The sequence below is a fragment of the Leuciscus leuciscus genome (genome assembly GCF_965113295.1).
Source record: "Leuciscus leuciscus genome assembly, chromosome: 3".
Taxonomy (NCBI): domain Eukaryota; kingdom Metazoa; phylum Chordata; class Actinopteri; order Cypriniformes; family Leuciscidae; genus Leuciscus; species Leuciscus leuciscus.
In genome coordinates this window covers 42,081,895-42,095,906 of record NC_138727.1, presented here as the reverse complement: position 1 = coordinate 42,095,906, position 14,012 = coordinate 42,081,895, and the positions used below count along the sequence as shown (strand labels likewise).

Genomic DNA, 14,012 nt, shown 5'->3' with positions numbered 1-14,012 from the left:
AAGCTTGCAGTCAATCGGGGGGACGTGGAGGCATAAAGTCAGATAAAGTCAAGGGAGAAGCCCATAGAGAGTCATAAAGTTGCTCCTGCTCCTAGCTCATGAACAGCTCCTACTCAAGCTCTCCGTCTCTGCAAGATTCGGAAGGGAATGATTCAGATTTCTCTTGGCACAGCTACAAGAAGACTTACAACTGTCAGACAGGTTGCTCACGTCACATCTACGTTACCAAGGTCAGTTTGAGTGTGTGCAGTACGCTCAGCCATCAGGAAGTGAGTGCTTCTAATTTGCTTCACTTTTCTCCGTTGAAGTCTATGGGGTCGCTGTGTCCATTTCTTTTACTGTCTATGGTTCATGCAGCCCAGTGCAGCCGCTCGAGAAGCTGCGCTGGCTGAGTTCTCCGGCTACTCTCGAATCGCTCTCGCGGTACTTGGATGGCATACGTCACAGTCACGTGGCGTCAGCGCTGTATCCAGTCGGACAAAATTCCTAACCGGCATGCACTGCTTCAAGTCAGCCGCCGATCGGTCTGCGCAGAGCTGCATGAAGTCGAACAAGCCTATTGGCACCTAGGGGTGGAACAATACATCGATATGGATGCATCGATCAAACCTCTAACGATACGATGCATCAATGCCACACGTAAAATATCAATATGAGTTACCTTTATTTTGAAACTCTCAACGTCCTCAAGTAACGTCCGTCTATACACTTTAAAAAAAGCACGCATTTTCGTTTACTCACAATACTGTCTGCCGGTGTGTCTTTGTAACGTTAATCTCATCAGCTGAAATAGACGCGTAACAAGATTGACTGAACCCTAAACAAGTTTTGTCACAAAAGCCTATTGTCCACTGTCAAGGCATCGCGAGTTCAAGTTTTACAGCAGAAACTGACAAGCACCCTTCTTGTTTGTTGACACAACCCGATACGTTTTAGCGAATCAGTGCGCAGTATTCAGGTCAGGTGACAAGGCTGCTAGTCACTTCGAAAAGACGTGCTAGCTGAGGGGAGTTTCGTCAAAACTGACTAAAAGTGATCCAGGATGGATAATTTAAACGAAATTGATGAACCCAAGATATCTTCTTCGGGGTTATAACCTTTATAAAGCAGCATGTTACAGTGGTGAGGGAAAAGCTCCCTGTATTGCGTGTAATCACAACAATAAAGTTTGTCAGGCGTCTATGTCAGCTGTGGAGATTAAGAGATTAGTTATATTATGTCATAGAAATTACTTGGTTTTGTTTAATTCTGAAACATGAAATGTGGAGTTATTTGTTTTTGCCAAAAAACAACTGTTGGAGTTGTCTGCTTTTGCTAAATAACAATCTTTTAATATAAAAAAAATACTTTTAATGAACTTTAGTTTTGTAAGTTGCCTGTATTTTTTTATTTTTATTTATCTGTTAATATTACTTAATCAAAACAACCCAGCTGCAGTTTGATTGATATTACTAGGAATGCACAATAAAAAAACATGATTTATGAAAATGAACAAGAACGGAGTGATCTGTTTTTGCAAATGAACTCTTCTGTTGTAAATGTCCCAATTGGGAGAGGGTGTGCAATTTTCACACAGAGTTCATAAAATGTAACTGGTTGTGTAAACTTGGCACATAATATCTAAATATCGATAAATTGATCAATATAGCAAAAAAATTTGAGGTATCGGCAAATATCGTACCGCTGGCTGAGAGAATCGATATCATGTCATATCGTGATGAACTGTCCAATTAACACCCTTTGTAAATATGAGCAAAGGTGGCTGTGAAAATAAATCTGCATTGTTAATCCTTTTGATCTTTCATTCAAAAAAGAATGTTCTCTAGTTCACGTTGGACATAATTATTGGCACCATATTATTGCAACGTCCTTTTGGCCAAGATAACCAAGTTTTCTCCTTAGTGCCTGATGAGTTTAGAGAACACCTGACAAGAGAACAGAGACCATTCCTTAATACAGAATCTCTCCAAATCCTTCAGATTCCCAGCTCCATGTTGGTGCTTCTTCTCTTCAGTTCACTCAACTCATGTTCTATAGTGTTCAGGTCAGGGGACTGAGGTGGTCATGGCAGAAGCTTTGTTTTGTGCTCAATGACAAATTTTTGTGTCGATTTTGATGTTTGTTTTGGATCATTGTCCTGATGGAATATCCAACCTCGGCCCATTATAAGATCTCTAGCAGAAGCCGTCAGGTTTAGATTTTTTTATCATAAAAAATATATATATTTGATTAAAAAATCTTTGGAGAAGATTCCAGAAGATCTGCTGTAGGACGATGCCTATACCAAACTGTAATGGGCAACATCGCGTCTATGATAAGAAAAACTTGAGCATGCTGTCCTTTTGGTTTGTTTAGATGTCTTTGGTCCGTGTTGCATTCATACACTATATTGCCAAAAGTATTGGGACATCCCTCCAAATCATTGAATTCAGGTGTTCTAATCACTTCCATGGCCACTGTTGTATAAAATTAAGCACCTAGGCATGCAGACTGCTTCTACAAACATTAGTGAAAGAATGGGTCGCTCTCAGGAGCTCAGTGAATTCAAGCGTGGTACCGTGATAGGTTTCCAGTGCAATAAGTCACAATTGTTGGGAACAACATCAAGTCAGCCACGAAGTGGTAGGCCACGTAAAATCACAGAGCGGGGTTAGCGCATGCTGAGGCGCACAGTGCGCAGAAGTCGCCAACTTTCTGTAGAGTCAATAGCTACGGACCTCCAAACTTCGTGTGGCCTTCAGATTAGCTCAAGAACAGTGCGTAGAGAGCTTCATGGAATGGGTTTCCATGGCCGAGCAGCTTCATCCAAGCCTTATATGACCAAGTGCAATGCAAAGCGTGGGATGCAGCGGTGTAAAGCTCGCCGCCACTGGACTCTAGAGCAGTGAAGACGTGTTCTCTGGAGTGACGAATCACGCTTCTCTGTCTGGCAATCCGATGGACGTGTCTGGGTGTGTCTGTGTCTCCATATTAAACCCTACAGATTAAAGGCCATTGCACACTGAGTCCGAAATTTTCGTATGCGTTTCGTGTTCGTCAGCCTTAAAATTCGTCACGCACAGAAACCTTTTTTGCGTATTTATTAAACCTTTGAGGAAAAAAAAACGTAAAAAATACAAAATGGATTCGTCAAGCAGTGAGGATGATTTTGTTGCCCTCTTTCTTCTTAAAAAGAGAAAAAGAAAGAGGAAATATTGGGTCCATCCAATCCTGAGATTGCGCCGAGAGGAAGGAGAGTTTCACCTCCTTATCAAGGAGTTGCGAAATTATCCCGAGCGATTCAAAATTTACCTCAGAATGTCAGTGGAGCAGTTTGATGCTTTGCTAGCGATACTGGAGCCACATATTAAAAAGACCACCACCAATTTCCGTGAACCAATCGATCCTGAACAGAGACTGGCAGTTTGTCTAAGGTATGGACACACACACACACACGTTTTTGTTTTTCATACAGTAATTTGTGTTACGAGACGAAGTGTATCAACTTGTCAGACGCCATTCTGGATTTTGTCGTTCGCTTGTACGGTGGCTCTGAATTGTTCACCAATGGTAAACAGCTTCTTATTTCAATGTTTGCACACAACACTTGGTTCATGTCAGTTTAAGATGATCGAGGCCCAGATCTGTAAGCAAAAAGTGTGTTTAATACAAAATACAATGAACACACAATTTGTCTGATCAGTTTGACATTTTCAACCACTGTAGATACTCCATCTGTCCAAATATTTGCTTGCATCCAAATATCATCCACTGTGACTTAGGAAATGGTTTTTCATATAAGTATATTGAGTACATGAACGTTCCAGATGAACCATCAATAAACAATCCATTAAGATACAACAACCAGTCCAGTACTTATCATCTGAAGAATTTTTTTTGCAGTCAATGAAGTATATGAGTGTACATGACAAAGAAATCTACTCTTTGTATTCATGTTGGTTTTACATGGTTTTGAAAAACCATAAAGAAAAGTTTAAATTTAAAGGTTTTCAATTGAATAAAATGCCATGTGGTGTGAAACCATCAAGCAAAAAGTAATACACATTTTCCTCAAACTCTAAATACATGTGAGTGCACATATCTTAATTGTTTTCAAAAAGGTTTTAAATATATTTTTCAAGGTAAAAACTTTGTGTACAAAACATTAGTAAGTTAAGTCAGTGGTTCTCAATCCTGGTCCTGGGGACCCACAGCTCTGCACATTTTATATGTCTCCTTTATCTGACACACCCAGTTCAGTTCATAGAGCTCTTTCCTAAAGAGATGATGATCTGAATCAGGTGTGTTAAATAAGGGAGACATACAAACTGTGCAGAGCTGTGGGTCCCCAGGACCAGGATTGAGAACCACTGAGTTAAGTTACCTTTTAAATAATAATAAAAGATTATGCCATACTTGAAGCTGCAGTCCTTAACTTTTTTTGGGTTAAAAATGGTCCAAAACAAATGTTTGAGCAAGTACATAACCAGCCAGTGTTCAAAACTATCTGCTTGCTTTAGCTCATTTCTCAAAACGGTATTTTAATAATGTTTTTAATTCCAGTGGTACTGTTGGATTTCCGCGTGTCTCGGCTAGTAGGCTATGTTGCATGTGAGGATGTTGGAGGTGGAGATTTATAGCCTTTTCTCACAGCACTTGATAATTAAACATCAATTTGATGGCGGATCCAGAAAGGTTCAAACGACAATCACCAGTGACAACTGGAGATTCACCCGTTGTAAAACGCATAAGACTTCGGACTTCAGACTGGCTACAGAAAAAAAGAGTCTGCAACCGGGCCCATGCGAAAACAAGGATAAATATCGGGAGGGCATTAAATGTAGTCACGCAATGCTTATGCTGTTAACATTAACAATTTGAGAACAAAGTATAATTTGCACAGTTTGATGTGATATAAGCGATCGTTAAGATTTAATCAGCGTGATTTACTGCACTGCAATGCTTTTTTCCCTTAGTTGGTCAGAACAAAAGTGTATGTTACTTACTTGTTCTGACTATATTTTTCAGTGAAAATTCTTATGTTGGTCATACTTCCAAAAAGTAGAATCTGTGATTCCGAATGACAGTAGGCCTATCCACACCGGCGCTGTGACTGACAGCTGCACATTCTCCTCAAAACATTGAATTCATCCGCGCTGTGCCGTGCCGAGGCACAACCCACGTAAAGTTGATAATTCCGCAAATAACTGCAATTGCAGATTTCGAACAGAGATGGCGACAAAGAGGAAGACTGCAGCTTTAAAGGGATACTCCACTTTTTTGGGAAATAGGCTCATTTTACAACTCCCCCAGAGTTAAACAGTGGAGTTTTACCGTTTTCAAATCCATTCAGCCAATCTCCGGGTCTGGGGGTTTCACTTTTAGCATAGCTTAGCATAATGAATTGAACCGGACAAGACCATTAGCATATACTGCGTCCTGCGTAATAATCAAGAAACTTTGCTGCCGTACCATGGGTGAAGCAGGCGTAATGATATGACGTAGCGCATGCCGCCTGATAATAGGCTACTGAGCTGGGGACTATTATCAGGTGCTGCGTCATATCATTACACCTGCTTGACTCATGGTACTGCAGCAAAGTTTCTTGATTATTACGCAGGAATGAGAGTATAGTTCCTAGCCATATCAGCCTAGAAAATCGCGACTTTTCATTTTCCGTCGGTCTTAGTACACGATGCAACTACAGAAGAGTCAAGTTTTAAATAGGAAAAATATCGAAACTCTTTGTTCATTTTTTTGAGAGAGATGCTAATGGTCTTGTCCGGTTCAATTCATTATGCTAAGCTATGCTAAAAGTGGGACCCGGAGATCGGCTGAATGGATTCGAAAACGGTAAAACTCAACTGTTTAACTCTGGGGGAGTTGTAAAATGAGCCTATTTCCAAAAAAAGTGGAGTATCCCTTTAAGGTTATCTTTTCAAGAGTTAAAAAATTATTCGAGAAGCAATAGTATGACACAAAAATAGTATATACTTTTGAAGCAATAGTATGACACAAAAATATATATTTTTGTATACCACTCCATTAAAGCCGTTTGAAACTCCAAAAAAAACTCCATTGCGTTAATCAGAGGAACACACTGAAAGAAGTGTTGCTGACTATTGTCTTTATCACAGTAATTTCCCCCTTTCAAAGCACTCTATAAATGTCAGAATAACATTTCAAGTGGCAACTTGCCAGGTTGTAGAATCTCCACAGGCTGCCCTTCCTAGTACAGGTTTGACTGAATGGCATGGCTTTTTACACATGAACACAAATTCGCAAGAAGAAAGCATTAAAAAGGAGGACATTTAAAGCATGAATGGGCTAAAAAGATACTATCAAAGCACCAGCACATTTATTGTGTTGGCTGGAACTTTAGAGAATGACTGCGCCCCTAAAGCAAGACAGAGCAAACAACTGTGAAATGAACTGAGATGGATTTGTGTGAAACTTCTCAGAGTCGCTTGGGAGTGACTCTACACACACAGAAGATTGATAAGAGTGTGCAAGAATGGTGTTAGTGAGACGACACTCAGCAAAGTTCTACCAAGGTGACACATGAGGGAAGCGGGCGCGAGAGAAGGTGAAGAGTGCAGGTTAGGCTCCAGGCTAAAGGAGAGATCACAGAGATCACTCTCAGATCTCCTTACAGGCCAAAGATCAAAGCCACAGCTGGGCTTTCAACCGGAAAATTTATCAAAAGTCTATTTGCCCAAAGTGCAAGCTCAGATATGTACTGACATGCTAAAATGCATAGTTAATGAATGAAAACAAAACTTTCAAATTATAAAACTTAAAGGACAATTCCGGTATTTAACACTTTGAGTCTATTTTGTAGTTTGTTTTGGATGAACAAGAGTGGTGGACAAAGAAATTTTGACAATGGTTCCTGTCTCGACTTTTTGACTATATTAGAATTGCCCATGACCGCTTTAGAATTGGAGTCTATGGCCATGCACAAACATGCCCTTAAAACAACCCTTAACGTTCGTTGATGTTCCAAAACAAATAGCGTAGCGAAATACAGTTTCTGTCGTGTTTTATTTGGCATTTTGTAAAATCCCATTGATTTCCGTTGGAGGACTCATTGCTCGTTGATATTACTGCGCTACCGGAGACGGAAAGGGGGCTGTTTACATTTGGTTGTAGTCTTTTAGGTCTTTTCGCTCGGTTCTCTGTCTCTCAGAAGGCTAGCGTGAGCAGAGCAACGGAAGTTGCCGAAGAGCGGAAGTTTATACGCGGTTGTGAGGTATCTGAAAAAATAGTTCCACTATAGAAAAATAAACGGATTGAAATCATACATTGCGGCGATATATTTGTTTTTAATCATCAACGAACACCACTAACCACTCGGTGAGTTGAACAGTTTTGAAAACGAACGTTAAGGGTTGTTTTAAGGGCATGTTTGTGCATGGCCATAGACTCCAATTCTAAAGCGGTCATGGGCAATTCTAATATAGTCAAAAAGTCAAGACAGGAACCATTGTCAAAATTTCTTTGTCCACCACTCTTGTTCATCCAAAATAAACTACAAAATAGACTCAAAGTGTTAAATACCGGAATTGTCCTTTAATATTGTTTGGCTGTTTTAGGACCACTAATGTTTATTTGCCGAATTTATGCTGTTAAGTGTCATTAATATCAAACGGTCAATCCGACAGTTGGATGAAATGTTCTGACTAATAATGCTACCAAACTATATTTGCATTGTTCTATGGGTAGGTTTAGGGCAGAGGTAGGTATGGACGTTAAAGGGGTGGTATAATGCCCTTTTCACAAGATGTCAAATATGTCTTTGATGTCCCCAGAGTGTGTATGTGAAGTTTTAGCTCAAAATACCCCACAGATATTTGTATAGCTATTAAAGTTGTCACTTTTTGAGGGTGAGCAAAAATGCACCATTTTGTGACTGTTCCTTTAAATGCAAATGAGCTGCTGCTCCCGGCACAGAGGGCGGAGCTTCAACAGCTTGTCTCATTTTACCTCACACTGACATGCACTGAAAATGTAAAAAACTTTTTGCCTTTTATGTTCAAACCGAAGTCAGACAAAGATGGAGAGACTCAAGGAGAAGTGACAACATGTAGAATGCAACAGGACATTTCTTATTCATCTCTCAGACTAATGTTTTTTTCAGTTTTTGCTATCCTTAATATCATAAAAAATTGCAGCTAAGGTCGGAGCCATAGCCATGTGGGCAAGTGCTCTGACATATGGTGCGGTGGCACTTCGGGCGACCCGAATATGAGTCCTAAGTATGAAGTCCTTTTAAACAATTATAATGACAACGTGTTCATTCATCGGCCAGAGAAGAACTGGCCCCCCGACTGAGCCTGGTTTCTCCCAAGGTTTTTTCTCTTTTTCTGTTATCACTGTAAAGCTGCTTTGAAACAATCTGTATTGTATAAAGCGCTATATAAATAATGGACACTTGACCATGTGTAATTGAAAACTTTTGCACAAAGCTGCCGCCACCTCACTAGTTGTCAATGTAAGTTCAAGACGACTGTCATATCACAATGCATAAAAAAAAAAACCATTACTGAGTGCACCTTATGTTTTTTATGTGCATAATTTAAAAACTAATGTAGAAGTAAACTGAGCAGTTTAACATGCATGGAAATTTGCGCATCTGTACTTGCGCCAGGTTTGGTGTTGAAGGCAGAAGTGGTAGATTTACAATGAGGTGTTAAAAGTGAACCTGCACAGGCATTACAGTCCCAAACACCACATCAGCCAAATATGCAGTAAAACACCACAGAGAACACAACTCAACATGACTTATTGCTCACCTCTCCCACACAGACATGCACAAAATGATTTAAATTCTCTTTGGATGATCAGGTGTTATCAACACACCTGATGACACATCTAACAAACCTTTACCCCTCGAGAACTGGGGAACAACGAGCAAGTGGAGGCACACAGAAGGTTAATAACACAATTACATTTTTTTTTTCTGGTATTTTGTTTTCCCTGGTATCTTGTTATTACATTAACATTATTATATTTTAATTTATTTTATTAAACAAGGATGTTTTCTTTGCTGATGTGCCTTTAAACGTCCTCTTGACATGAGATACAGTGCTTATTTGAGATATTACTCATTATATTTGATCCGATTCTGTGAAAAGCAACAAACAAACGGCTAAGATTAGAGTAAAATGATCACAGATATTGTAAAATAAACTTCTCCTGTCTTTCTAATGGATCCTTCTGTAGGATGCGCAGATTGGCAGGTGCTACACAGCCATGAACAATGAACTGAGTTTAACTCCTATTGTTAGTACGTCTGCTGTTTATCCTGCTTCCACTACAGCTTGGATTCACTGTTTAGGCAGGCATTTGTAGGAAACAAAAACATTTGGGTAAATGCTGAAACATACAATATGGACACAATAGACATACTAACAACATCTAAAATGTAAGCAGTATTAGTATTTAGATAAATGTAAAATATTAATGAATCCTTTTATATCATAAAAATATAGGCTATTTATATAGTTACATAAATATATTGCATTTTTAGATTCCTTAATCCTATCCTGTAAACCTAAACATGCCCAATTTTCAACAACATAAAAACCAAAAAATCTGGCGAAACAGTATAAAGAAATGCAACAGACAAACAAAATCAAAATAATTGATTCCAAAAAAATGGGATTTTTTTTTTTTTTTTATCACTAATGTAAACCTTTGTCATAATAACCCTTCTTGAGGTGGCAAATTTTGAATTGGTGTGGGATTTAAAAGTTTTTAGTAATGAAGATGCGAATTAGCCTTGGCTATAAACACTATGATACCGACATGGGATTTCTTCGAGAAGACAATCTATGTTCACTGTATCTGTCCCAACCAAAATAAACTATTAACAAAAATAAAAATAAATAAAGATCATTGACTAAAGACTTGAAATGGATCTGCTCCTCACAAAACATAATCATACAGATTCTAAAGATTTGTAATTACATTGATCATAAATGCAATATAATCAACTGATTAATTCCATTAATTAAATATTCATAGATTAAATAAGGATTTGCAAACATTTCTACATCTGTAAGGTTGTTTTTAAGTAAATGATTTACGTTTAAATAAGTATATGTGATCAAAGCACATTTCATTTTCATTGGACTTGACTTCCTTAACTCAAAAGATGAAGTAAAATGGATTCCTCATGATTTATGGAACCGGTACAGCAAGAATGAAACCATAACACTCTTGGACTAACTGTCAACAACAAAAAAACGTTTGTCTGGAAAGTTGACGACTGAGCCAGGCTGTCCACACATCTCTACATGATGCCGATTTGCTGATCCATTGGCTATTTCCCTTCATTCTCTTCAGCACTCCTCCCTTTCCTCCTATTGAAGACAAGGCTTATAGGGCTTGTCACAGAGTTCCCTTTCCTGTCCCCCAGCCTTCCTTCCCATCTGCACCAAAAGCAGACCTGCCACCACAATCCATGTGTATACACGACCTTCAGGGACATTGTACTATCACGGTCCTTGTATGTTTCCGCCCTGTGATCTATGGACAGTCAACCACATTCCATTACTGTCAGATGCTAAAAACTGAACATGTTTAAAGAGGGATTCTCACTTTTCAACAAATGATTGCTGTTCTGCAGACGCCTCAAGAGTGTGGTTACCAAAAGGCTCTAAGTGGTTAGTGTTTTGTGAAATCTAAAACCTCGCGGTCTCTGGGCGACCTCCAAGTAATACAAAGACATCAGAGGTAGCCACCCTAATTTACCCAGAGTATATAAATCTTCAACCCAATTCATCCTGACATCCAGAAGAAAATATGGGGCTTTGAGTTACACACATCTCAAATTTCTAATAATTTAGAAGAAATAATTGCAGGCTATGTTTTTCACAATTTGTAGAAACTGTTCTTATTTTGTTTATGTTGGAAAAATGCACAGCTAAATTCTCAGAAGTTGAAATGGATTTTTCTATTTATCACTATTTTTAAGATGCAGAACAACACCATTAAAAAAGCACTTTTATCGCTTAGCTGCTATTAACTTTTCCTTTACTATATCGCTTATATCTTTTTCTTATGCAACATTTTTACAAAATACATCTAAATATGTTCCATCTTTGAATGTAAAAACACTCAGGCTGCTTACTTCAAAAGCTTTGAGATAAGCTTGAGTCAAACTTCATGTCTGCAATTAAGTTTTTACCAGACAGTGTTCAAAGATCTGAAAAAAGTTTCCTTACATAAGTTGAGTTAATGTCAGATGTATCACTGAGCACAAACATCCTCCCCACCGCTCACACAAACAGTTATGAACTCTACTTGACACTACTTGTTTGCCATGCTTGTGATAATCACACACCTTAGGGGACCTGTGCCATGTCAAGACATTTTTAGCACTAATGGAAACTTTTATAACTGTCTAGATGGCAGTGTTTGCTGGCAGGGGTGATGTCTGGGTTATACATCTAAGGAAATACATTTTTAACTTTTGAGTCTTCACTTTTGTTGGGTCTGTTTCACTGCATGAGAGGAAGAAAAACAACTCAAGAATAGAATATATATAACAACAGTTATACAATTATATCAACAATTAGTTTATTGAAGAGCAGAATATTCATGTTAAATGCCAGCAAGGAAGAATTTCTTTTTTATGTTACAGTATAGGGGTTGTAAAGGGGGTTGGTTCATGTATAAAGCTGCTGTGTAAAGAAAACATGATCCAGAACCATATTTGAGAAAATACCAACATATTTTAAAGCCTCATTTGTGTACATAATCTTATAATATAGGTACATAAGACCTCAGGTTTGTGTGTATTTTTGCATACCTAACTTGACAAGCCCAAAAAAAGTGTAATCACTAACTATAGAAAGTTAATTAAAGAACGTTAAATGGTTAAGACCTGTCTATTTGGCTGTCAATCGTGGATATTGAGGGGTGATAATCAACAATAATCCTTTCACATGACAATAACTGCTTGCAATATTTACTACATTAGTTGTTACAAAAGATGCTATCTTCACAAAATCAACTAAGAAAAAAGAACAATCTGTGATCAAATTCTTAGGTTCTTAAAAATATATGTTCCAAAAAGTTTTTTGTATTTTTTGGTTCCTCAAAGAACCTTCAAGTGAAGAGTTCTTAAAAAAAAAAAAAAAAATCTTAGTGTGAAGAACATTTTAATAATCTGAAGAACCTTTTTTCATAGCAAATAAGCTTTTGTGCAGTGGAAAGGTTCCCGTGAAAGTTAACGGTTCTTAAAGGAACCATCAATGCCAATAGAGAACCTTTCTTTTAAAAAGAGTAACAACAGCATGTTTTTGCACAATTTTATTTTTTTTCTGGATTTTTACAAATCTATTAAATAAATGGATGAATTTAAGGGCTTTTCAGGTAATAAAATCAGACCACAAACTGAAAAATAACCAGAGTGAATGCTTCTTTTAAACTAAATACACAGTCCAAACCATTGTAAACATTCAAAATGATGAATCAATCATTTTATCAGTTGGAATGTAGATTAGCCCATTCAAGTCAAAAAGTCTAAACTCAAATCTGCAAATACTAGACACCACATCACCACATTCCAAAAGGCGGTGGAATGAGAAGAATTCTCCTTTGAGCCGAGTGCAGTAATATGGTTTGTTTTATATTTGCATTATGTGTGACTGGAGGCCCAATACCTCAGTCGAATATATTGAAAATATACAGTATTTTGATAACACAGCCTGAGCCATGGAGACGTACAAAGAGTCCAGAAAACTGCAGGTGGAATATAGGTCAAATGAATGGCATGTCGTAATTACCATAACGATTCTGAAGTGTAAGAAGCCTTCACGTGCTTGTAGAATGTATAATTACAATGTGTACTGCAAACAGTGTAATTTTCTGAGAGCTACGACTAAGGTGTGTTCAACTTGAAGCAGCGCTGTGCAGACCGATCGGTGTAAGACAGGATTCCTCAAATCCGGTCCAAAAATCATCATAAAACCTAAATTACAATTGAGTACGGCCCTGTTCACACCTGGTATAAAGATGCGTTTTAGTTGATCGGATCCCAAGTGGACGACGCTAAATACAGGTGTAAACGGGGTCTAAAACTTTAACTTTTTGAGCTTGTCCACTTTCGACCACTTCCAGAGGTAGTCGAAAACGCATGCGACTGGATTGCTTTCGTAGTGTAGATGGTGTGTTCAAACAGCCGCAAAAGACTGCCTACTCAGCGTTTACTGACTTAATGGATAAACATGGGAAGTGTGCTAGCCAGAAGGGATTTCAACTTTGTGCTTGGTACGTTTTTCATCTCAAGACAACAATGTTCTCTCACAATTCCTGATTTCTAACACACCCTCACGGTCACAGGCATTTGACGTCGTCTTGCAGCTGTCAGAGCAGAAACGAAAGCTGATGCTCTCTGTGTGTTTTTCCGTCGTCTCTGTGCGCGTTCATATGTAAATTGCGCGAGCATATTTTGCCCATTAGATCGAAAGATCTGAAAAAATGCATAAGCCGCGTTTCCACCTAAATTACCCGGAACAATTTGTCCCAGGAACTTTTTTACCAGGAGCTTTTTTCATAATCTATAAAATAGTTTTTTGTACTATGTACTGCAATGTGTCAAAAACATCATACATCTCATGAAACATTCAAAAATCGTTGAAAATTGCACTTCATTTTTTACAGCATATTAATACAATTAAAATGAGCCCAAAATTAACTTAATCTATTGCTTTTATGACAAGATATTCTTCATGGTGAAACAATTTTAAAAATGCCCATGAGGGGGCGTCAAGGTCTCAACAAAAAGGCTATCTTGGTTCCAAATGCTATAACTTTTGATTGCTTTATCCAATCACCACAAAATTTTATCCAGATGCAGCTCATATGTAGAGGGACTTTCCCAAAAAAGAATTTTCCTTCTACCTTATTTCCTTCCTGAGTTATTCCATGTCAAATAAGAAAGATATGCATTATCATTTTAAAAATTATATATATTTTTTGTCTTTTATCAGCAGTTTCTCGGCAGGAGAATGTCCAAATGT

General features: G+C 38.1%; 1 protein-coding gene across 1 annotated transcript in view; it reads right to left on the bottom strand.

The window, feature by feature from the left end:
* The window catches only part of stox2a (storkhead box 2a), a 62,166-nt gene that overhangs the window by 40,257 nt on the left and 7,897 nt on the right, over positions 1–14,012 (bottom strand). The gene's annotated exons all lie outside the window — the stretch shown is intronic.